Source organism: Pipistrellus kuhlii, unplaced genomic scaffold (assembly GCF_014108245.1).
Source record: "Pipistrellus kuhlii isolate mPipKuh1 unplaced genomic scaffold, mPipKuh1.p scaffold_m20_p_4, whole genome shotgun sequence".
NCBI classification, from domain to species: Eukaryota; Metazoa; Chordata; class Mammalia; order Chiroptera; family Vespertilionidae; genus Pipistrellus; species Pipistrellus kuhlii.
The window spans coordinates 27,479,459-27,502,949 of record NW_023425540.1 but is presented as its reverse complement, the minus strand read 5'-3'; the positions used below and the strand labels follow the sequence as shown (position 1 = coordinate 27,502,949).

General features: G+C 38.3%; 1 protein-coding gene across 3 annotated transcripts in view; it reads left to right on the top strand.

Annotated features, from left to right (window-relative positions):
- The window catches only part of PDE4D (phosphodiesterase 4D), a 1,149,946-nt gene that overhangs the window by 5,026 nt on the left and 1,121,429 nt on the right, over positions 1-23,491 (top strand). For 2 of the 3 annotated variants that reach the window (XM_036410645.2, XM_045571772.1), the window contains exon 2: positions 21,119-21,249. The gene's annotated coding sequence lies outside the window, so the exon portion shown is untranslated. The remainder of the gene's footprint in view (positions 1-21,118; positions 21,250-23,491) is intronic. The other variant, XM_036410646.2, reaches the window with a different exon arrangement.

The window sequence follows — 23,491 nt, the reverse complement described above, 5'->3', positions numbered from 1 at the left end:
GGCCTGATCACCCCTAACTGTCATCCCTTGCTGGCCTGGTTGCTTCTAACCACCTCTGCCTTGGCCTCTGCCACAGTGGCTTTGTCCAGAAGGATGTCTGGATAGATGTCCGGAAGACATTTGGTCTAATTAGCATATTGTTCTTTTATTAGTGTAGATATTCACTATTCTGTACATTAGATTGCTATAACTTATAACTGAAAGTTTGTACTCTTTGATCAGCATCTCTCCTTTTCCCTCAACTTCTGACCCCTGGCAACCACCATTTTATTTTAATTCCATGGGTTCAGCTTATTTAGATTCCACATAAGTGAGTTCACACAGTATCATTTCCCTCTGTGTGACTTATTTCACTTAGCATAATGCTATCAACTTTCACCCATGTTGTCACAATGGCAGGATTTCCTTCTGTCTGATTAATATGGCAGTGTGTGTGTGTGTGTGTGCATATGTGTCTGACATTTTCTTTAACCACTTACCTATTGATGGAAACTTATGTTGCTTTCATGTCTTGGCTATTTCAAAAAACACTCCAATGAACATGAGGCCCAGATATATCTCTAGATAGTGATTTTATTTCCTTCAGATAAATACCCAGAAGTTGGATTGTTGGGTTGCATGGTAGTTCTACAGTATTTAAAAAAAAATTTTTTTTAGGGTCCTCTATACTGTTCTCCATAGTGGCTATGCCAATTTACTAAAATGGATATGCTTGATGGATACATTCCTCTCATTCAAGTGGTTTTCTTGTCATCACCTCGTTGCCACCAGTCCCATGTACTTTTGCAAAGAGGAAATCATGTAGAGAATTGCTTACATTCTTTTGGCCAGTTTGGTCACATGGACCCATCTAGTTGAGAGGAGCCTAGGGCAGATAGTCCTGTGTGTGTGTCTCTGGGAAAAATAGAAAGTGGTTTGGTGATTAACCAACCAATTTCTGCCATAATTTTTTCTTTTCTTTCCTTTTCATTTTATCCTATTTTTCTCTTCCCTTTCCTTCACTTTCCCTTTTTCTTGTTCTCTAATATATTCACATCGAGTCTAGGTTTTGTAACGACTAAGTAAAAGTTATAATCTTTGCCATCTAGAAGAAATTAGGAATATGATCTTACTTTTAAATTCTTAATAATCTCCCAAGGCTATTAATATATACCTGAAAACTATGATCCTACAGATTACTATTGATTTGATATTTATATACTATAACAAAGGAAGAGGCAATGGGATGCTTTTCTCTTCCCACCTACTCCATTCTCTTCTGCTAGGTATTTGCAGCCCTTGCTTTTGTAGTTTTAGAAAACAGTAGGAAGAAAATGAAACACTGGCAACAAAGATAAAATGACTATTCAAAATGTATCTGCTCCTCCCAGTTCCTCAAGTATTTTGTACGTTTTGCAGTGAATGCTAACTTACTGTTGGGGATAACTGCTGTGAAGAGTGCATAGCTTTGGGAGAGCTGTTTCTTGCACGGAGTTGAGTAAAAAGTGGAACTAATATAAGCTTGCTTCATAGCATCTCTATTTTGTAGAGGCTGAATGATTTCTCTCCACTATGAACTTCCAGAGATTAGCAAAATTATCACAGATAAAAAAGAACACAAATGCCTACTCAGTAACCAAAAATATTTTTCAGATAACTGCTATTTTAAAAAAAATTTCTCCATAAACGTTGAATTTTCTTTTAGCAAAACATCATAAAATGATTTTAGTCCTTCACTCTGGATATATTAGGGTCAAATATTTTTGTTGGGTGATAAACCAGTAATAAACTCAGTTATTTTAACAACCACATTATTTTCCTTCCATATAAGCCAAATTTATAATTAATCTATTTAATAAATGAAGACTAATAAAAATCTGATTTTATTTTCATATCTTGACTTAAGAAATAGAAGGACTAAGCCATTTTATATCCTCGTATTTTTCTGACTGAACTAGAAGTGCCTAAACAGAATTTCCCCATAACTTTATTTACTTGTTTATTTCCCTGGGTCATTACAAAACAATTTAAAATGAAATCTTGAAAACAATAAATTCTCCTTAAACTACCATCCAAAGTGTCTCGTTATTTTGGTGGAACTGAACAAAGGTAATAAACATAATCTTTACTCCAAGGCATTGAAAAACACTGACCTGTTTCAGTCATTAGATTCTGAAGATTGTATTACATTATATGTAGTAGAGGTTTTACATATATCTTGTCATGTTCAGGTCTTTGAAATAAGGCATACTACATATATTTTTAGGGTAATGACTTGGCATGGTGTAGTATTTGAAAAAATGTTGTCTGGAGCTAAATGGATTAGATTAAGATGTCAACTCTGCCTTTTAATAGCTGTGTTATTCTGGGCAAGATATTTAATCTCCCTGTACCTCAATTTTCTTATCTAGAAAATGGTATAACAATAGTACTTCCTGATTGGGTTGTTGTGAACATTAAATAAATATACACAAAACACTTGAAATGATGCATGAGTCAAAATAAGTGTCAAATAAATGCTTGCATTTTTATTATTATTAGCTGGGGAATTGAATATTTCATAAAATATATATTTCTAGATAACTGAAGTTTATTCAGTCAGTTTCAAAGCCTCTAGTAGCCAATTTTCATAGGTCTTTCTAAAGTGGATCATATGTTTCTTCTGTTTTAAGGAGATTAAATAGAATATTTTGGTGATTCAGTCATCATTAAGATTCAGAATCATCATAATGACCATCAGAAATGGAACTTATGCCAAAACTGATTTGGCTCAGTGGATAGAGCATCAGCCTGCAGCCTAAAAAGTCCCAGGTTCGATTCCGTCAAGGGCATGTACCTTGGTTGTGGGTACATCCCCAGTGTGGGGTGTGCAGGAGGCAGCTGGTCGATGTTTCTCTCTCATCGATGTTTCTAGCTCTCTATCCCTCTCCCTTCTTCTCTGTAAAAAAATCAATAAACTATATATATATATATATATATATATATATATATATATATATATATGTATGTATATGTATGAAATGGAACTTAGCTATAAGTAAGTGATATTGAATCAGGTGACATTGACATGATTAAGATGATAGTTAGGGTTTGGTTTAGGGAGAGTGTTTTGCCCTGGTCCAGACTGCTCTGCTGTTTCAGTCTTCTGAAGACTTTTAGCCTTTACTGTACTGGTCCATGCCAGCACCCAGTTTTGAAATCCCCGCTTTTCTTTTGCTATGGGTTGTAAGCAAGAAAATAATTCATTTAAAAACATTTTGTATAAAGTGAGAGAATAGGCATCTAATTAGGGTGTCAGTTTTCCCCTGAGAGTACATAAAAACATGAGTGTATTTTTTCCCTTCTGCGTGAGGGTTATGTTTTAGAACAGGGATTGGCAAACTCTTGCCTGAGGCCCAAATCTATTTGTGTAAATAAAGTTTTATTGGAACACAGCCACACTCATTTGTTTACATATCATCTACTGTTGCTGTCACACCACAAGGGCAGAAATGAGTAGTTGCTACAGAGACCATGTGGTCCGCAAAGCCTAATGTACTATCTGATCTTTTGTAGGAAAATTTTGCCAAACCCTGTTCTAGAGCTTTAACTTTGGGAATTTAAAATAAATGAGATGTTATTATGTTTTTATGTTTTTATGTTATTATGTTTTGTAGTCTGTTAACCTGCATATTCAATTATCTGTGGCACTGCCTTTGCTAAATTTATTTTGCATAAACAAGAATGTCTTACAGTCGCTTATACTGGATAAAGAAAAACTGCCCACAATAGCACATTTAGAACATAAAGAGGAGGTGAAAATGTGATTATCAAGCAAAGTTATGTGGGGATCCTCACTTTGGTATTTGTTACTCTGCTGTTATGAGTATATCACACGATATAAAATTATATAACTTTCTGTTGTGTTCTGTAGAATATTCTAGAAATGTTACCAGCTAGGAGATGGTTTTCTTATACAATTGTGCAGTGTAAATGTAAATACCTCTGTTGTCTCTTTTCCTTTATCTGCTCTTTATATTTCTTTTTACATTTATCTCTTTTCTATAAAAAAAATTGTTTTGAGTTTTCCAACATTGTATTATTCAGGACCATAGTGTACAGAAAAGGACTCTGAATTTGGTGGTGAATTCTGATTTAGTCATATTACAGAAGAGAAACCTCAAGGCAGTGACAATGCCACCCTAGCCTGAGTTTCCTTGACTGTAAAAGGAAGACAAGAATCCTGGCTCTACTCACAACCTGCTATGGACTGAATTTGTGTTTTCCCCCATCCCCTGGCCAAATTCATATGTTGAAATCCTAATATTTAACATTATGGTGTTAGGAGTTGGGTCCTTGGAAAGATGATTAGATCATGAGGACAGAACCTAAATGGGGTTAGTACCTCATAAAAGAGACCTCACAGAACTCTCTAGCCCCTCTATCATTTGAGGATGCATTGAGAAGTCTTCAAACTGGAAGAGGGATCCTTACCCAACTAGCTGGCACCGTAATCTTGGCCTTCCCGACTCCAGAACTGTGGGAAATAAGTTTCTGCTGTTTGTAAGCCATATAGGCTATGGTATTTTGTTACAGAACTAAGATACCACATAAAGAAGAGCAAGGGAGACTGATCTACAAGAAGACTCTGCAAGTGCATATTATTATTTGTATCATTAATAATGTTTTCTGGCTGTTTTCTTCTCATACAAAGATGCATATGTGTATGGAACAAAATATTAAAAAGATTCTGCAAGAGCTAAAATTATCTCTGGGCCCTTGTATGAGGCTGTGAGTGTGAAGGAGACTGGGTGTGAAAGCCTCTTCACGCTGCATATGTATTCCTCGGGTATCTGCTTCCTTACTCATTTCTCCAACGTGAGAGTTGACACTTGAGTGCAAACCTCTGGGAAATATGCAAAGAGAAAAGAAAGAAGAATAACTTTGAAAGGGAAAGAAGAGACTGCTCAGTCAGTACAGAAGTCTGAACAGAAACAAATTATTGTTGGTTTATTTTAGCTACAGGTCTTTAAGTGAATTTGGTATGTGGACAGGAAGGTTGTTAATTTTTTCAAGATGAAAGAAGGAAGTGTCCTGTAATGAAAATAGACTGTTGGTGCTGTGGAAATCAGAAGTCCCCTGTGATGAGGCGAGGGTAGAATTACTGAAGGATGAAGGGAACATATGTGATTCTACTTTGTTTTTATTGGAGTCCACAAAGAAAAACAACAGTCTATTGGGTGTAAGATATTTATACTTGTAAATGATTATTCCATTTTTATAATTTAAGGAGATGCTAATAGTTCAGTTTGGAAGTGCAATTATGTTAAACATATTTCCACATAATCTTGCTGTTTTCAAATGATTGCAGAAATTTTAAACTGAACATTCAGACCTCTTTTTGCTTAGGTAACTTGTCATTTTAATTCTTTTGACTTTTAGCGAAAATATTTTAACATTGTGATCTTGAATTTGAATTTAGGGAGACCCCCAACATTATTTTCAAACTCTTTCATCTTTATTCTTGCTTTAACATGTTCTTGTTTCCATAAATTCCAGGATTTTATTTCTTATTGCCCACTCTATAAGTTCTGGAGAAACCTCAAACTGGCCATGTTTCAAAGAATACTCATTATTCACCTTTGCACATCCATTCATGTGTTCAATCAATAAATGTTTGAGATGGCATTAGTAATATAGTATAGTAGTATACAACAATATAGACAAAATATTTATTGTGTATAAGCATTGTATATAAGCTTTTGGAACTTAAAATCTCATAGGACTCAACAGATAGGAAACGTTTACATGAATAGCTAATTTTAATCCTTGGTAAATTATGAGAAAAACAAAGCAAGGTAAGCAGGACGAGTAAACTGGTGTTCAGGGAAGGCCTCCTAAGTGAGGCAGTAAGCCTTGATGATCTGGGAAGGATGCTGTAAGCAGATGCAAAGGCTGCCTGAATATTCAACGTGGCTGTAATCACACATCTCCTGGGAAGAGTGTTAGGAAATGTGCTGGGTTAAAGAGCAGGGGCCAGGCCATTTGGGCTTTTGTGCAGTACAGTAAGGTCTTTGCATTTATTCTAAGTGAGTTAGGAATTCATTGGTGGATTCAGGGCAGGGAGAGACATGGCCTGGTTTTAAGAGTAGAAGCTGTGAGACTATGACAGTTGTGTCAGAGAGAAATGCTGAGGGTTTGCCTCAGGAGAGCAGTGGTGGAGGCTGAGAGGATGGCAGACTCTGGAGCTCTCCAAGATGTGTTTCATTTAGATAAACCCAATTTAGATATTGAAATTAGCTTTGCAAACTTGAGCAAATGGAGAAGTGTTTCCCAAAGTAGACCCAGGACACTTCCAGTGATATCTGAGTTCATTTTAGGAGTTATGTCATATGAATAGGCCTTCTAAGTTTTAATAATTACTTAAGAATTTTAAAAAATATATTTATTGATTTTTTTACAGAGAGGAAGGGAGAGGGATAGAGAGTTAGAAACATTGATGAGAGAGAAATATCGATCAGCTGCCTCCTGCACACCCCCTACTGGGGATGTGCCCACAACCAAGGTACATGCCCTTGACCGCAATCGAACCTGGGACCTTTCAGTCCTCAGACTGACGCTCTATCCACTGAGCCAAACTGGTTTCGGCAATTACTTATGAATTTAATGTGTATCAGGCAAGATATAAAACTTCAATATAAAAGCTATGATTCTATAGTTATTGCTTGAAGTAAAGATAAAGTATTGAGTATATCACAGAGCTGAATGCAGAAGTAGGAGAAATAGAAAATCCTGAAGAGTGTATCTGAATGAGTAGATTTAGGCCATGATGACAGGGTTACTTACAATGTTTAGTTCTGAAGGACAAATGAATGGTGACTCTAGGTTTTAGAGTAGTGTGCAACCATAATTCCATTTTACCACTTACTGATTATCTGTGAATGTGAGGCTGTACACTAGATTCTTGATAGATGAAATTTCACCCACTTCTCACTGCAGTCTGTGTGATATAGATGGTCAAGTTTTGATATTCCCATTTAAGAGATGGGGAAGTGAAATTAATGGGAAATAAATAATTTGTTCTAGGAAGTTTTAAGTTTTCAGATATGGCAAAATTACAAATGTAATTGTAGTTCTGAGAAATTATCTGCCAACAGGGATTTAAACTGTTGGTACAGTAATGAAGTCTCAGCTCCTAAAATGATTTCTGATATCTGCTAGACATTCAATCAATATTTGCTGAATGAATGAAAGAAAAAAAACAACAACAATAGGCCTTTTATTTAGGTCTAATTCAAGAGTGATGAATGTTCACGTTCCTCATGATAGGATGACTTTTAAAAAATAATCACATGGAGTTGAATGGGAAGGCCATATTTGCGTACTACAATATAAAGTGACTTACTGTGTCCTTTAAATGCAGGTCCCCCAATGGCCCAACCTTGGCCTTATATATTTTTTCCTATTCTCCCTTAAGTATCTTATCCACTCTTCTGGCTATAACTAAGTGTACAACTCCCAAATTTAAGACTTTGGTCCTAAATTCCAGCCATAGATCAAATAAGCCCAGTAACAAACTTGGAGTCAATTTAAAACAGCATAAGCTTTGGCAAGTCACTTAACCTCCCTTGAGATGCAGTCTCTGTCAGTCAGAGGAAGAGATGAAAGTTGGATCTGAGGCCTGATCTTACCCAAATTGATGTGTGCCAGAGGAAGGAGAAGGACCAGATGCTAAGGGAGAGTGACATCAGGGAAAAGATGACTTGAAAGGCAAATGGAATTCAGTTTCCATTCCTCTTAAGCATCCTGGTTTTGCCTTTTACCTAGAACTTTCTAATCAAGGAGTTAAATACAGTCATGAGTAGCATAACAAAAATTTGATAAAATAGCAGATTGCATATATGAGGTAGTCTCCTAATATGATTATAATGAAGCTGAAAAATTTCTATTGACTACTGATGTGGCAGCTGTCATGACATCATAGTGCAACATATTACTCACATGTTTGTGGTGAAGTGGTATAAACAAATCTACTGTGCTGCCAAGCGTATAACAGTATAGCATATACAATTATAGTAGTTGGCATTACCAACTAGATTTATGTCAGTGCACTCTATGGTGTTTGCAGAACTGAATTACATAATGACACATTTCTGAGAACATATGCTTATCGTTAAGTGGTGGATGACAGTAATCCTTTTAGGTAAGATTTCTGTTTTTTATTTTTACTTTCAATTATAGTTGACATTCAGATTATTTTATATCAGCTTCAGGTGTACAGCATGGTGGTTCGACATTTATATAGTTTACAAAGTGATCCTTCGGATAAGTCTAGTACCCACCTGGAACCATACACAGTTATTACAATATTATTGACTACATCTCATATGCTATACATCCTGTTAAAATCCTATTTTTCCCCCTAAAAAAAATAAAAGGCAAATAATTGAAAACAAAGTCATTAATTCGAGCACTTGGGCTCCTGGGTGCAGCTCTGAGGCATCGAGGGAACTCTCCCCTTCTGCCTCCCCTCCATGCTCATTCTCTGCTGGCAGATGGAGGGAGGGCAGCAACGGGCAGAGCATGATGGGAGATCTGTGTGAAGCAGGGAGGTGGACTGAACTGACTGGATAAAGGGGCAGGAGCTTCCTAAAGGAACAGTGTTATAGAGAAAGGCAAGCCTGGAAAGGATGTTGCTGAGTGCAGTGATATCATTTTCTGTAATGACATAGAAAAACCAAGTAGAAGGCCTTTATTATTATTATCATTATTATTATTATTATTATTATTATTATTATTATAAAAAAAAGGAAGATTGAAAATCCCAAAATCTTGAATTTTATATTTAAATTAGAGGCCTGATGCACAAAGATTCATGCAAGAATGGGTCTTCCTTCCAATGGCTGCCGACACTGCTTTCACTCTGGCTGGAGCAGCCTTTTGGCTTCAGCCTGGAGCTGCCTTTCTGCCTTCCCATGTTGCCCAGAGGCCTGGAGCAGCTAGGGTGGTGCAGAATGCCTGCATTGTCGCCATGGTGATACAGGTGTCCTGCCCCACCCCTGGCCAGCCTGTGTATGCAAATTTATCCTCCATCTTTGTTGGGTTAATTTACATACTCACTCCTGATTGATTGGTGGGCATTGTGAAGGTATGGTCAATTACAATAGCATGTTACTCTTTTATTAGATAGATTATTTAAACTTCCATTATGGATATGTGTTTATTTAAACTTAGGTATTAACCTACTTATTATTGAGTAAAATAAACAGCTAGAAAGGATATGCCATGTTTTTCTCTGACTAGGCCCTATTATATAGGGATGAGGATGGAAATGTGTATCCTTATTTAAAATGTCCAGGAAAAAACACAAAAGAGAAAGCAGAACAGACAGGAGAGATCAATAAAGGTGCAGAATGAATTCAACAGACAGCAAGTGATAGGAAAGGTTTGAGATGATAGCTAGAGAGAGGGATATCAAAATGTCAGATCTTGAAGATAATGGGACCGAAAGTGTGATCTAATAAGCCACTGAGTGACTGAGATGAAGAGACGGAGGCTGCTTTGAGTGATTTCCATCTTTAGTTGCTCCTGACTTAGAACCAAAATACAAAGTTTGTCTCCCTTGGTGCACAGAAGAAACATGAATGTTTTAAAAGGAGCTTTTGTAAAATATTAAGCCAGACATTTATTTTCAAACATTGTCTTGAAGTCCAAGATTAATGGAGCCAATTTAAATCCCCTTAGAGAACATTTGATATCTGCCTTTTGCCTTATAGCCTCTATTAAAAGTGGAAGCAAGAAGAACTATATAACTGAAATGTCAGTTGTGACTGTAATTTTTGAATGAATGCATTTTTAAATTCACTGATAGGAGACATCTTATTTCCTTTATTGGGGAAGATCTTTGTCTTGAACAGCAAGCAGTTAATTTGTAGAATTAGCAGCTATTTCAGGAGAGTAGGTAAGCTGGATAAAGGGGCTTCTAGAAAAGGACAGGAGCTTCTTAAAGCTCCCCAATGTCCCAACTATGGCAATATATATATATATATATATATATATATATATATATATATATATATGTAGTGTGTGTGTGTGTGTGTGTGTGTATATATATATATATATATATATATATATATATTTCAATATGGCAATATATATTTTATCTCTGAAATCAATCATATGTAGATGATTGATTTCAGAGATGAAGGGAGAGGGAAAGAGAGAGAAACATCAATGATGAGAGAGAATCATTGATCAGCTGCCTCCTACATGCCCCACACTGGCGATCGAGCCTGTTGTCTGGACATGTGCCCTGACAGAAAATCAAACCATAACTTCCTGGCTCATAGGTTGATTCTCAACCACTGAGCCATGCTGGCCTGGTTTATATTTTTTTCCTATTCTCCTTTAAGAATCTTATCCACTCTATGAGCTAAAACTAAGTGTGCAATCCCCAAATCTCAGACTGTTTTGTTGCTATGTTTCAACATAAGACTGCAGGCAAATACTCCCACTCAAACTAGCAGATGGACTTAGCAGATAACACAGCAATATAATTAACTGAAATAATCTATAATAATAAAAGCGTAATATGCTAATTGGACTGGACATCCTTCCAGATGTACTTCCAGATGACCTTCCGGATGAAGCCGTGGCATTGGTGGCCCAGGCAGCCTCTGCAGAGATGGGGATTGAGATCCTTGCACAAATTTTGTGCATTGGGCCTCTAGTTAATTATAATCTCTGATGCTTATAGCGTCTATTGGTGAATGCCTTCAATATTTTCTACCTCCTTTTTTTTTAAGCTCAAAAAGCATATGAGTAATACATATTTGTAATAGAAGAGAATTAAGTAACAGGAACAGAAGTCTTGCACCATCCCAAACTGACAAATTTGTCTCTGTGCAAATTCTTCCAAACTTTGTTTCAAGCTATTTCACTATTGAATTTATACTTAAATGGCATGTCTTCTGTCTTATGATTTATGAAAGTTAAGATTTGTGCCAGGTGAACATTTAGCCTCACTTAGGAAAATTATTTAAAGCTTAGTGAAAAGAACAAGAAAGCAAGAGAAATGAGGTGTAGGTCAAATAGATTGAGTATTTCTTCAGCTTAGCACACATTCAGGAAATATGTGGGTTCATTTTCCACATTTTGGGTCTGGTCTTTTTATTTTTAACTTTTACAGCTCTCTACCTCCAAGAGCCATATCAGCATTATGGGTGGGAACCGGGGACCCAGGCTTAGCATTGACTTGTGCCCTGGGCCATGTTGAGATTTTCAGCTGTCAGGGTCTGCAGGCTCTCTTGCAAAGGCTTCATTTTGGAGATCTGTGGGGACATCCCTGGAGAAAGGGGAAGGGGTAGCAGTGTACTTAATACTTTACTGGGCAACGCTGAATGCTGAACCTGAGAACTGTGCTGGAGCGTAGAGCTCTTTTTACCTCCTCTGCTCTATCAACAGCAGACCCATCTGTGATGATAGCAGCCAGACCGATGACTCAATTTCCAGGGTCACTTTCCACTCACAAGGAGGAATTTCTACTGGATAGCCTGTCTCAATTACCTAATGGCACATTATTTTACTTATAAACATAGGCTTATTTCTGATTACATTAGGCTATTTGTAAAACATAAAATTTAAGTTGATTGATTACTATAATGTCCTCTCATTTTTATTCTGGTTGAATCATAAGGTAAATTGAGTAGCATATTTTATCCTTTAAAACATTTGGTACATTTTCCCAAATAAAAAATTTACCCGGCTGGTTATTCAGTTGATTGGAGTGCTGTCCCATACACCAAAAGTTTGCAGGTTTGACTCCCAGGCAGGACACATTCTTAGGCTGCAGGTTCAATCCCTGGTTAAGGCATGTGTGGGAGGAAATTGATTGACATTTCCCTCTCACATCAATGTTTCTCTCTTTTCCTCTCTCTCTACAAATCAATAAAAACACATGTCCTTGGGTGGGGATTAAAAAACAACAACACACATTTCCCTGGAGATGTTGATGTGTTCTTCTAGAAGGGTTGGTCCTCCATTCATTGAGAATCCTTAATTTAACAGGAAGCTCAGATATCACAGCATAGGAGTGGGTGAGATGGAAAAGAGGAGGGAGAGAAAGGAAAAAAAAATGGGTGAAAATTTCATTCAAAGGGAAGTTTTATCATTGCATTGAGCACTATAGTTTGCCAATAAAAAAACAAATCATTCTAAAGTTTTTATAAACTTGGTGCATGTGTGTATTTTTATTTCTGAATAATAGTCAAATAATTTTTCACAAAAGGGAGTAAATACAGACACCTTCCAGGGCGTGTTGAAATTGGCAGTTGGTTGGAGCTTGGTCGTGGCAGGAAAGGACAGCTAGCTGCCTGAGGTGGCACCTCCTGCCAGGCTGTTGGGCAGAACATCCTCACGTCTCTCTGGGAAGACCCCACCATGAGAGCAAGCTGGAAAAACAGCATGAAGGCGCGGCTGCATCCTGTGGAACATCATCCTAGTATGTGTTCCTCTAGCTGAGCTTCTCCAGGGGTTAGGATGTTTTGCTTTCGTAGTCATCTTGATTGTTTACTAAGGGTAGAAACATCCTAGCCTCGCCTGGCATTCTGTTTCAGTCTCTGTGGGGGGCTGCTTGGGAATCTGTATATTGGAGAAGCTCTCAGGGTAACATGATGTGTGGTCATGTTTAAGATCTGCTCGTATAAAGGATGGTACACACTAGGGCAAACTGACTGGAAGCACTGCAGAGAGAAAGTGTGTGGGAGCATGTGTGCATGCATGTGTGTGGTGCAGCAGCTGTGAGATGAAATCAGGCTACTAGAATTTGCCAAGAAGCAGCAAGGGAGACACATTAGCCAGGTGCCAAGGATGTGGCCTTAGGCCTTACCAGAAATTCCCTCCTCTAGGGTGTGAGCTTCTGGAAAACACTGACTGGTTCTGATTAAATCCTACATTCCCCAGAAAAGGCCACCACAATGTTTTCTTTTAAAGTTCTGTTTACTGGCCCTGGCCGGGTAGCTCAGTTAGTTAGAGCCGTGGTTGGAAAACTACAGCTCGTGAGCCACATGTGGCTCTTGGGCCCCTTGAGTGTGGCTCTTCCACAAAATACTACGGCCTGGGCATCTATTTTGAAGAAGTGGCGTTAGAAGTTTAAGTTTAAAAAATTTTGGCTCTCAAAAGTAATTTCAATTGTTGTACTGTTGATATTTGGCTCTGTTTGCTGACCACTGGGTTTGAGCATCCTCCAGATATACCAAGATTGCCGGTTCAATCCCTGGTCAGGGTCCATACCAAAAAGAAACCATTGAATACATAAATAAGCAGAACAATGAATTGATGCAAATTAAAACAAAGTCTGTTTACTATCCAGCTTTGATTTTCTCCCTCAGGCAGGAATTATACAATAGTATCCAACTCTCTTTAGTGTGTTTGCAGATGTCTGACAGTTCTCTGATTTCTTAGGTCTCCCTTTTATTTTCTGTTCCTTTTATTAAGATGCCAATTTACAATTTAACAGTTTGCACCTCCTTTGCAGATAAACAACAGAAGCTGAAACTACATATGATGCTTTCTATCATAGCCCCATGTTGTACTTGATGAGAATGAAGTTTTATTTATTTCTCGAGTGTATCTCGCATAAACACTCTTTCATAAGAGCCTGATGGGAAAGAAAAATGCTGGATGCTGATGGATGGCCATTATGTATGGGACTCTGGGCTCAATGTCACTGAGGGGTCTTTATAAAGGAAGCCACTACATGCAGTTCAATGTACTTGGGACACTTTATATTCCAGTTTGCAGGGTGGTCTTGGTTTCAGTGGTTGAGCTGGTGTCCCATTTGGTTAGGGTCCCATTTATACTCAGTAAATGGTTATGGGTCACTGTGAGAATAGGAGAGAGAGAGCGCGGGAGCGAGAAAGAGAGAGAGAGAGAGAGAGAGAGAGAGAGAGAGAGAGAGAGAGAGAGAGAGAGAGAGAGAGAGAGATGTAATTTAGCCCATTCCAGACCCACATCTAACATTTGTAGATCCAAGGCAAGAGGCCTCCCAGTCTTATCCCTCTCTTCCTGTCCTGGATCCACCATGCAGCTGGAGGAGCCTTGTAGGAATGTGTGCCGACAAGCCAATGTGTTCATTCAAACTTTATTCACACTTACTGTCCAACAGCTTCCCCTGGTCACTCCTCATTTCTAAAGGGGTGCACCTAGGCCATGAAGTGGCCTGCTTTTGGGAGTGCAAAGACTCACACCGGCCTTGGAGGTTGGCTTTGGGCCATTTGGGGCGGGGGATTCCATAGTCATGGGTTCCTGGGGAATGGTCCCCAGGTGGGTATGTCCCCCAACCTTGCAGACTCTTAACCCCATGGGGAGGCATGGTTAGAGGAGGGTGGGAGAGAGGTGCTCTGAAGCACAAGCCCCATGTTAGGGTTACCTGGCCTGCCCCTGCTATTTAGAGACCCTGTTTCTAACACACTCTTTAGCATCCCAGGAAAGTAGGCTCATTATGCATTTCTGAAGTATTTGGGATAAGAACATTTAGACAGAATAACACTTGGTCACCTGACTGAGATTCAGGGATATTCTTCATGTGGCCTGAATAGAAATCCCCTGTCCTAACCTCAGGCTGGCTTGTCCTTACATGCCATCGATTTACGATAACAACTGCATTTTTCAGTTGAAACAAAAACTGGAACTATATGGCTAAATGTTTCCAAAGTCAACCAAAGGGAAGGCACCTCTCCCCAGGATGTTTCATCAATGGAAATTTGGTGAATGTTTTCTTTGCTTGTTGATATGTTCCACCAGGTGTGTAGATGCGAAGATAGGAAAACTGTTTGCTCAGCCATTTCCACTGTGGTTTTGTTTATCCAAGGATCAGTCAAAGGGAAAGACTTTTCTTTCTTGTGTGATTACAGAATCAAATCTTTTACAATTTCAGATATTTCTTCTGCATCTATTTATGGAACTTCTTGAGTAATTAATTATTAAAGTCAAGGAACACTTTCTCTTTTTTCTCCTTATCTCATTAGGACTGAACTAGCTCACAGAGCATTATTTTCCTATACTAGGAGCTCTTTCCTTTCGGTGGACTGTTGGATACCCTGTACAACAGGGTGATTGTGTATAGCACAGAGATTGTGCACCACACAGTCCTGGAGGTAAATTTCATAAAGGATATAAATGGGGTTGTGAAAGTGCCAGCCCTGCTCATGCATTTTTCAGTCAGGAATTTCTCCCAACAGGCCCAGTTTTTCTCTTCTTTCATAACATATAGAGAAGGTGAGTGTTTGAAGAGAGGAGGTAAAAAAAAAAAAATCATGTTCTTTTCTACACTTTTCTCCATTTTTTGAAGGCACTTATTCTCCTAATAGTAATATAGATCTGGTAAAATAGAAGCTGCTAAGGACACACAGAAGGCATTTTTGTATAATCAACCATTTTGGCCAAAAATTACACCAAAATATGTTTTCAAACTCCTGCTCTACCTTGATGGTTATATCAGTGAAGTTTCATGGGGTCTACACAGCTATGGCTTTTACATATAGCAGGTGGTTTAGTATGTGATTTCCCTGGAATTAATAGTGTAAACTATGCTTCACCATAACCTTACATTATTGCCCATTTGTAACCAATAAAACTTGTACCAAGTCACACTGCTTCAGGTAGTTAATTGTCCAGGAAAAAGGTGTTCTTTGTATTCAAGCTTTAAAGAAGCCTTTATTTGATCATAAGTAGGGACTCAGCTGAGCAGGAATTTTTCAGATTTTTCTTGCTGCACTTTGGTTTTCAGTGGTGGTAGAATGAGGAGGGGCACATTTGGATTGTGGACTCCGCATCAGATGGCCTGGTGAGCAGGGTATGTGCAGTGCCCATTACCCCTTCTCTTTGATTATTTGGAAGTTTTGTTCTTAATAATTTAATTTATCCCTATCAACTCCAGCCTCCCAGGGCAGCCTGGAAACCAGGCTTGATAAAATCCAGATATATTTTAATTCTCTTTTATCAAACCTAAGATAGAACTTCTTAGAGACTATGCTGGTTTGTGTCTCTTGAAAAAAATAGCCATTGTGGGAATCTTGAAGTTTAAAGAAGCCCAGGGAGGAATAGGCTTCATTCCAAAATGTTGCAAATAGGTAGAATTTAACCAAGCAAACATAACATACACTCTTAACTATTTCCCAAAGTACCAGCAGAGGGGTAATTTGAAAATAGAAACTATGCCAAAACTGGTTTGGCTCAGTGGATAGAGTGTCAGCCTGTGGACTGAAAGGTCATGTATCTTGGTTGCAGGCATATCCCCAGTAAGTTCAGGAGGCAACTGATCGATGTTTCTCTCTCATCGATGTTTCTAGCTCTCTATCCCTCTCTCTTCCTCTCTGTAAAAAATCAAATATATATATATATATATATATATATATATATATGAAAAGAAAATAGAAACTATCCAATAGCAATGGATGGCTATAGCAGTTGTCTCAAGTGCTTAGCAGAGGTTCTGACACACATTCGATACTTAGCAAAGTGTAACAGAAGGATGGATCTGATCTTTTTCTGAGCAATTCTGAAGCAGAGAACACCTGGAATGAATGAATGCTCATTGAACACACAAATTGAACACTGTTGTGTTGTGTGCTCTCCCACATATGCACATGCTGTTTTATTTGGTCTTTGCTGAAACAAATTCCCATTGTATAAATGACACTGAGGCTCAAAGAAGAGTTGAACAACTTTCTCATGGTGACTAAGTATTAAGACTGGATTTGAAATGTGTGCCTTGATACATTAATAAAAATATGACTTAAAAGACAGATACACATATAACTTAAAAAAATATTTCAAAGGCCCAAGTTCTGTGCTTTGGAAAAGGAGGGAGCAGAGAAAGAAGGAAATGTCTCTAATTTCTTCCAAACTATTTATTTTGCTCTTCAATCCAAGTCTTCTGTCTCTTTCTCAAAATGTTAGGGAAAGCTGTGACAGATGACACTATTGGAAGAGTTATAAACCAGGAGGGAAAAGGCCTTGTAACTCATTCATTTGTATCCTTATGTTGCTTTGTAATGTTATTGTTTTTCAACTGAATTGTCAACCTGTTAGGACAAGTTTCTTTTCTCTCTTCTCTTTTCTTTGTCCCCTATCCAGCTAAAGAGGCTTCTCAGTGGAACAGGCAGTTAGTTGCCTGCATGATGTATTCGAGGTATTCCAAGAAAGCTTCATGCCCCTACTGGCCTGATCCCATGTTTGTAATGTATACACATTCTATTAGAGTCATTCCTACAGATTAAGAAGTGATGTGTTCTCAAGACCCCATTTATCATGCTAATTAACTGGAGCACTGACTCATTCAATGGGTAATACTCACTAGCCTATTGGTACATGGTAGGTAGTTTATTCTATTAGTTAGTTGACTACCACCAGGTAGAACCCTGAAAATATGAGAAAAAATTGGTGGTAGAAAGAGGGAAATAGAGGTAAAGAACACTTTCTTGGAAAAGTGGTTCTTGTGTTCGCATGGAAACAACTCAGGCATGTCAGGGTGAGGTGTTATCAGAAGGGAGAACAAGAGGGAAGGTTCATCATTAAATTTAGCTTCTTGCCTTATGCCTCAACTCATGATACTCTGTAGACTGAAAGTAAGGGAGGAGAAATTGAGACAAAAAACTTTGTTCTCTGCTTGATCACTACTTAACAGTTCACAAAGCTTCTTTTTGAATGGTAACTTGTTCTTTGGTAGTCTGTACTAATATGTTGTGTGTAGGAAATGCATCTTCTTGTTCTGTGAACTCCATGCTATTCAAATCAAAATCATCTGACCACCTGAGTTGAAGTAATTTTTGCACCTAGGTTGTTATTTTCACTATGTAGTACAACCAATTCTACCCAGTCTGGCTGGTTGGAGTATGAGATAGAGCTAATTAGGTTTTCTGGCTAGCCCAGATCAAGGCAGACATATATCAACAGTAGTAACATGCTTTGACCTTGGTCCAAAAGGACTATTTCCTCAGGTACCTTACTTTAATTTAGGGCCCCACTCTGGTCCTTCTCCAGCTCTACCTTGTCCCATGAGGAGAAGTTTTTGTAGGGCCAAAGGGACATTGTCTATCTAAAGCGCTCTCACTCTCACCTTCACCTCACTTCTAATCTGCTCAGCAGCTTGGTATCCCCTCTCTAAGTAATCCAAAAATTACTCCCAGAGCCTCTATGGGTCTCTCTTAGGGTCAAAATTTTAAGGGTGAACTATATTATATGTGTGTGAACACTCCTGGGACCAGAGTGTGGGGCTTGGTGTGAACTTTGGGTGTGTGGGCTGGAGTGTCCTCATGAGTATGTAGAAGGCTTCTCACACTGTAGAATAGAACTGAAGCTGGGAAAGAGAGGAGTGGGGTTATTTCCTGGGGGGCTTTGGCTCCACAAATGTTAAGAATAGTCTGGGATTTCAAACCCTCTAGTGGGAAGCCACTCACAACAGTCAACTCATCTTTACTGTGAAGCACACTACTTTGAGAAACTAGGCTTTAATTGACCACTAAGGTCCTTGCATGCCTTCCTGGTCTGCACGTGGAGTAACAGTAACAGGCATGAATGCTCTGTGGTTATTAATGACGTACGAACTAGGAATGATTGTTCTCTAGAGACATTCCTAGGGAGCTGCTACTGCTGGTGGAGGTGATCATGGTTATTTCATGAACAATGACATTTACTATTTTCTTGTAAATTTGCCTCTTTCATTGAATACTGAACTGTAAGGGTGTGTGTGTGCATTCTTAAGTTGTTGAGCTCTGATTGCTTAATTAAAATTTTTATTGATTTTTTTACACAGAGGAAGGGAAAGGGATAGAGATAGAGAGTTAGAAACATCAATGAGAGAGAAACACTGATCAGCTGCCTCCTGCACACCCCCTACTGGGAATGTGTTGGCAACCAAGGTACATGCCCTTGACCAGAATTGAACCTGAGACCTTTCAGTCTGTAGGCCGACACTCTATCCACTAGGCCAATCTGGTTTCGGCTGATTGCTTAAATTTTTACTATAGTTTGTACTTGCAACTTGTTTGGAATCTTAAACTTACATTGGCATATTTTATTCTTTTGTCCTCTCTCCTTTTTAATGTATGGGCTTTGCGCTCCAGAAGACGATTTATGTCTCTTTAAAATATAGCCTTTCTTACTCTGTCCTCCCTTCTTCTCTCCCTCTGAGTTATATTTATGCTACTGTCTCCCAGGCCCTGTGCTAGAATTTCTCTTGTGCTTATTTCTTAATGATAATGTATGACTTTAAAAAATGTCATCATCTAGTGTTTAGTAAATCCATAGTAGAAAATAACTTTGTTCCTTTAAAGTGATTTAAAGTTATCATTTCAATATCCAAATATTTTGCTTTGTTTTCTTTCTGCAGGTATTTGTTAGTATAGAAAAAAACGCAGATAATACTTTTTCAAATTTTATGCTCTGTAATTAGAGTTGCATACTCTCATTTAGACCTATTCTTTAGTTCACTAAACTGTACATACATTTGTTGTATCGTCTCTGTTCTCCTAAATACTTTGCTCTGATCCCCACTCATATTCCCCAATATCTGTAATATATATTTTATTGATTTTTTAAAACAGAGAATGAAGAGGTATAGAGAGTTAAAAATATCGATGAGAGAGAACCATCGATCAGCTGCCTTCTGCACACCCCCTACTGGGAATGTGCCCACAACCAAGGTGCGTGCCCTTGACCGGAATTGAACCTGGGACCCTTCAGTCTGCAGGCTCCTCCATCCACTGAGCCAAACTGGTTTGGGCAGTGGACGGCAAACTGCGGCTTGCGAGCCACATGCAGCTCTTTGGCCCCTTGAGTGTGGCTCTTCCACAAAATACCACGTGCAGGCATGCACATACAGTATGATTGAAACTTTATGGTCCATGAGCAGAAGTCGGTTTTCAGCTCTCAAAAGAAATTTCAATCACGGTGCTGTTGATATTTGGCTCTGTTGACTAATGATTTTGCTAACCACTGGGTTAGGGCAATATCTCTAGATTTTTGCCACTCTCAGCTCATTATTCTCTCTTTCATCCTCTGTCCTTCCATTCCACTGCTCTTGCCGTGAACCCATCTCTGCCTGCTTTTTTCTTGTTTATATTCTCTCCTCATGCATGTGTTTTTTTTCTTTGTCTAAGTTTATATCCACTAGGAGAAGGGCCAACCATCTTTAACTATAACAAATGGCATCCAGGTGTGAGGTCCTAAGTCAAAGAGCAAGAGAGTCATTTGGTTTTAGGTTTGTCGGAACTGTTGAAATTGATCATCTAGCAGGGTCCTCTCATTTTGTGCCTGAGAAGACAGGTCCCGTGAAGCCTAAATCTGACCCAAGGCTACACAAAGACCAGGTTTCATATATCTTATTTCCCAGGTCAATCCTTTTCTTAAAAAGAGCTTCTGAACTAATTCAAGTACCAACAAGCCACCACAAGGTATAGACTTATTTATGTGTACTCCTATGGTGCCAAGGCAGGAAAACAAAGCAGAGGGTGGGGAGCATGAACACCAAAGAACATATGGGATGCTCTGGTAAGGTATTTCCTCAAAAGATCTCTAAAAGATAGCTTAGAAATTGCAGTAGGAACTATAGACCAATAAGTTCAGACAAGTGACGCAGAGAAGAATGTATTGAAGTTAGAGGGCAGAAGTACATTTGTCAACGTGCAGAGATAGAGGCACTATAGACTTGACAACTGAAAGAAAAGGAGTTGATTCTTTTTCTAGATTTTTCTCATTATGAGACAAAATGTACAACAAACCTATTATAATTCATAAATTAAAATCGGGATGCACACTGTAATTTATGTGGGTTAATATAAATTTAAAACTCCTCAGGCTAAACCAGCAGTAATCACATTCCCAAAGATCTCCATTTTATCATTATTTATAGATAACTAGACATTTATGATCTCTTTTTGGTTGTCTCTGGTGGAACATTGTTGGCAATATTTTCCTGACTTAAAATTCTCATGTGCATGAAAATCTAGTTAGGAAAATGAGCAAGCCAATAACATCTCCTACGAGTATAATCTCTCCTTTGTGACATAAATTAGATATCCATTCACATCTATGGAATAATTCCCAGTTTTGCAATTAAGTAATCTGATACACACAAGCAAACATGCCGATCTCTTTTTAGTCTAGGAGAATTCAGTCAACTTTCTACTTGAACAAAGAAGCTATACTTTTAAGTACATGCATCATTTTCTCAAAATTGGATTATAAAGAGTGGATCTGAGCTACAATCAGATGGATAATTAAACAGCAAAGGTAAGAGGCTTCTGACTGTGCATGTTTACAGTGTCAATTGAAAAATTAAATTGCAATTTTAATCCTAAGGCTAATTTGACCAATGCACATGTATAATGATGAGAAGTTCCCTTGTTTCACATTTGAATTTTAAAGTTGCTGTGCCTTTGAAACAAGCTTTCTCAAAAAGAATGGACAAAGTTTGGAGAAATTTGATCTCATTTTATGTTTTATTGGAATGTATGTATTTGAGTGAGAAAATGAAGATGCTACTTTAAAAGTTTTTAAATTTTGTTGTTTCCCCCTTTACTTGTAATGCTTTATATTCTTAGGTCTGTTTAACAATCTGGAATATTTCCTAGAGTGATTTTTAAAATGCTGGGAAATTTTATCTCTTTTTTAATGTGGCTGCTGTCTCAGAAATATCACATAGTTTAAAGCTTGTTTATGGCATTTACTACTTTTTACTCCATTTTATAGTAATTTGGTATGCAAATACATATTCCAGAGCAAATTATAAGTACTTTGAAGGCAGGGTCCAAGTATTCTTCTTTACTCAAGGTCTTTCATTTGGTTGGTGAAATGTTTGTGGATTCGGTGAATGAAGATGCATACATTGGTATTGCTTTGACCAAGAATAAACATCTGAACTTGTGTGATTATTTTTTCAGTGTGATTAAAAAGGTAATTAAATATGATTGATTATATTGAAAATGAGTGGAAATGAGATGACACTCAGGTTAGTTGAAGAGGATCTGGATTTTGCTTTTGTTTTTTTGAACAAGAAGCTTTCAGTGTTTTCTCAGATATGTAAATCCTAAGGGCTGAATATTCTTCAATTTAAAAGATCCAAATTCAGAGGCATTTCCTCTTCTTAGTTCTTATTTAACTTTTTATTAAAACTTTCCAAAAGGAGGAATAAGAAATATCACCCCTAACCACTCTGCCTGCCTGCCTGATCACCCCTAACAATCTCTGCCTCAACCCTGCCACCTTGGCTTCGACTGGAAGGATGTCTGGAATGACGTCTGGAAGGTCATTCAGCTGTTGGGTCTAATTAGCATTTTATGCCTTTATTATTATAAACTAAATGTTTGGTGCACAAAATTCATGCACAGGGGGTTGTCCCTCAGCTCAGCCTGTACCCTCTTCAATGTGAAACCCCTTGGAGGTTGTCTGACTGCTGGTTTAGGCCTGATCCCACAGGGACTGCTAGCTCCCAACCACTCGCCTGCCTGCCTGCCTGCCTGCCTGCCTGATTGCTCGTAACTGCTTCTGCCTGCCAGCCTGATGACCCCCTAACCCACTCCTCTGCCTGCCTGATTGATGCCTAACTGCTCCCCTGCTGGTTTGATTGCTCCCAACTGCTCTTCTCTGCCAGCCTGGTCACCCCCAACTGTCCTCCCTCCCCTGCATGCCCAGTTTCCCCAAACTGCCCTCCCTTGATGGCCTGATTGCCCACAACTGTCCTCCCTTGCTGGCCATTTTGTGATCACATGAGGGCGGTCAACTTGTGCAAGGATATGATGGTCAATTTGCATATTACCTCTTTATTATTGAGGATTTGTCTCTTTTTCACAAAAGGTGACTTAATAAAATAGAAAGTTGTGTGAACTGGTGATTGTTTAATTCCAGCTAAACAGAAGTTTAGTTTGTTCTGAACAGGGAGAATAATGCTTTCTTAATTTTTGGTTCCATTCATGGGGCATTTGTTTCCTTCAAAACACCCCCTAAATTCTTTTCACTTGACCTCTCATATGTCTTTGCACTTAACTCTGACTCTCTTTTTGTTTTTGAAGCCAGAACATCTTAACCTTTCTTTAATTTTAACTTTTGTCATATTTAAACATATACATACAGAGTACTTCACAAAATTAACATGTTGAATACATGTTATTCAGTGAAGAAATACACTATTATAAACGCAGTCTGAAAGAAAAAATATTATCATTATCTATTGTTATTATGGAAGTTAGATTACCTACTTCATAACACCATAAATTGGCAGTCAAGTTGAGCAACTTGTCTTGTTAACTCTGCATTATTAAATTTAAAAAAATATATTTTTATTGATTTCAGAGAGGAAGGGAGAGGGAAGAGAGAAATAGAAACATCAATGATGAGAGAGAATCATTGATTGGCTGCCTCCTGCATGCCCCTTACTGAGAATCGAATCTGCAACCAGAGCATGTGCCCTTGATTAGAATAGAGCCCAGAACGCTCCAGTCCTCAGGCTGATGCTCTATCCACTGAGCAAACCCAG